This window comes from Odontomachus brunneus, unplaced genomic scaffold (genome assembly GCF_010583005.1).
Source record: "Odontomachus brunneus isolate Ranch 3 - 2012 unplaced genomic scaffold, Obru_v1 Obru_scaffold_068, whole genome shotgun sequence".
NCBI classification, from domain to species: domain Eukaryota; kingdom Metazoa; phylum Arthropoda; class Insecta; order Hymenoptera; family Formicidae; genus Odontomachus; species Odontomachus brunneus.
In genome coordinates this window covers 866897-869941 of record NW_022639518.1, presented here as the reverse complement: position 1 = coordinate 869941, position 3045 = coordinate 866897, and the positions used below count along the sequence as shown (strand labels likewise).

At 29.3% G+C, this 3045-nt stretch overlaps 1 protein-coding gene across 9 annotated transcripts in view; it reads left to right on the top strand.

The window, feature by feature from the left end:
• The window catches only part of LOC116846727 (ankyrin repeat domain-containing protein 50), a 692623-nt gene that overhangs the window by 356035 nt on the left and 333543 nt on the right, over nucleotides 1-3045 (top strand). The window lies entirely within an intron of this gene.

Below are 3045 nucleotides of genomic sequence, written 5' to 3'. Positions count from 1 at the left end.
CAAAATTATATATGAAATTTGTCCATATATAATTATACATAATTATATCTAAATAGATAAAATTATATATAATTATGCATAATTTTCGATAATACAAATGCCTTTTGATGCTATAAATAGTAACTTTTTTCGTTTCTTCTATGTTAAAACTTAAAGAAGGACTTACTGAGAGTTTCTCAATACACATAGAGAAAAAAAATTACTTTATATATCCCTCCGTAGTTTCGAACTCAAACTACTTCACCTGTTTTGCTTGGTAGTCCTAGTCCTAGTCTTGATAGCTACTGGATCACTTTGACAGTAAGAGAGTTAATAATGATTCTAATGGCCGCGTTCAGTAGAACAAGTGATCAGTAAGCGCTCAGGGAGCTCTTGTATATGATTTGGCATATTCTTTTAGATCTCCAACTATACTCCAATCAACTATACCCAGATGCAAGAGCTCACTGAGCGCTTACTGATCACTTGTTCTACTGAACGCGACCAATGTCTCATACGATATCTTGCTGACTTGTACTTATACAAATACTGTTATATTTCATACAATCGCTCGTGTAAAGATAGAACAGATTAAATTGAATAGAAAAGTCATGTACTATTTTGCAAAATTTGCAATAGTTGACGAGGAATGAATTATTCTCTGTGAGATAATAAGCGCACGTGAATCGATAGACCAAACTCCGTGTAAAGAAAAATGGTTTACTTCTGAAGATGACCATTGTCGCACGGCAACGCGACGCTGTTCGTGTCTACATCGCCTTATACTTTGATTATATGTACATATACATGATTCTATATATTTACATATAATTATATATACTTCTGCATACTTATACATTAGTATACATAATTATACAAAGTAACAAGTCATTCGCAAATCGCACATTCTGTGTAATTATATATTATTATATCTCATTATGCATAAGTATGCATATGTTAGTATATATTTATACAATTTTATATAGGTGTATATCTTCATGTATAATTATATCCAGGTGACATCAGGCAACATCATATAAAATTATGTATAAAGTTTTAGAAACATATATAATTGCATGATGCATTATATGTATTTTTATATATTTTTATTAAATTATATGTAATTTTATATAATTATATATAATTAGGTATGAAAAATTTATCATCAGGTAATTAATGTTTTACTTTATTTCATAGATTCTAAAGACTTATTCTTTGTGTTTTCCTTGCACTGCTTGAAATTTATGAAAAAATTCAGTAATTTATGGCACTTTTGCTTATATTCTTTTATTTGTTGCTGCTTTAAGCTATGTAATATTCCTTGTTTTAATTCTTACATAGGTATGGAACTATCTATTGGAAGAATTTATGACATATAATGTTGTTTCGGTTAGATAAATTAATAAATTGTTTATCACGATTAATATACACACTTTTTAAAGTTATGTGAAGATAAATATTTTATATACGTTGAAAACGAACAAATTTTACATTGAAGGCGAAAAAACATGACATCTAGAACTGTTTTTCTAAAACAACGTGTACTTCATATAAAAGTTATGCGATTGTTACTAACAAAGTAAGTTACTTTCACGGAGTAAAATATTCGTAGGAACACTATCTCATTAAAAACATACTTAAAAATTTCGGAAAAAAGCAAATTATATTATAAAAATTCCGTATTAACCAAAATATAAGTAAAGGAGAGCAGGATAACCGCATATTGAAGTTCTCTAACGTAGAAGCGGTGGAAAGCGTTAGTGCTATGCTAGTGATATATGTGTGTGTGTAATTCAGGACCCACCAGATGTTAGGCATGAACTTAAATTCGCCTGAAGATAATAGTGATTAAGGATGGGCGATTCTGAATCGATTTTTAAGAAAATCGATTTTCTTCGAGCAAAAATCGATTATTTTAATGGATTATTGTAGTTTCGATTTTTATACGAATCGATTTTTTATAGAGGAAATCGATTTCCAATTAGTTAAATATATTAACAGTTGTACCGAGGTTGGGGCGAATTTCCATGGAAAGCCTGAAGCCAATGGGTGTTTACGATAATTCGAGTTGGAGTTAGTACGAATTAGTTTCACTAGGGCTGAAAAATATGATAGTCACAAGCATCTAGTATTTTCATGATTCATGACAACTCAATGCTGTCCGATAAATCGAGTAGAGTAGAGTAGAGTAGAGTTAGGGTAACATAGTGGATAGTATATGTATAAAAATTAACAGTATCAGGTAACATAGTTTCGTAAAATATATAACAATAATATTACTAAACAATGAGTTGTTGCATTTTAGAAAAATTAGAAGCACTAAATTAAATTATGAAAAGGTATCATGTATTTGTGAAATATCCAAAAGTAGAAAACAATTATTCTAACCTATTATTATTGAATATTTCACAAATACATTAAATTAATATCATTTTCATAATTTAATTTAGTGCTTCTAATTTTTCTAAAATATAATAAATAATTGTTTTGTAATATTATTGTTACATATTTTACGAAACTATGTTATCTGATACTGTTAATTCTTATACATATACTATCCGCTATACTACCCTAACTCTACTCTACTCTACTCGATTTATCGGACAGCATTGAGTTGTCATAAATCTTGAAAATACTAGATGCTTGTGCCTATCATATTTCTCGGCCCTAGTGAAACTAACTCGTACTTAATCCAACTCGAATTATCGTAAACAGCCAATGGGTGTTTACGTGCAGCAATCGGATTTACAATCGGATTGATATAATCGCAGTGATGTAAATTGTCTAGACAGAAAGTTCCCTAGGCTAATCGGATTACTAAATCGTGTCCGTGAGGGACGGATTGGATTAGCGGATGCAGAGAAACGTTGCGTACATACTTATGTCTTTTAAGAAATAAATATTAAGAAGTAAATAGAAAAGTAAGTATGTGCATTGTTATTTTTATTATAATTAACGTGTATTCTTCTGCAGATGTATATAGATAAATAAAGATTTATTTCTATTTTACTGATATGTGTATATTAAAGAAATAAATACATCTTAACCTAAATGTGCTTCAGTTGT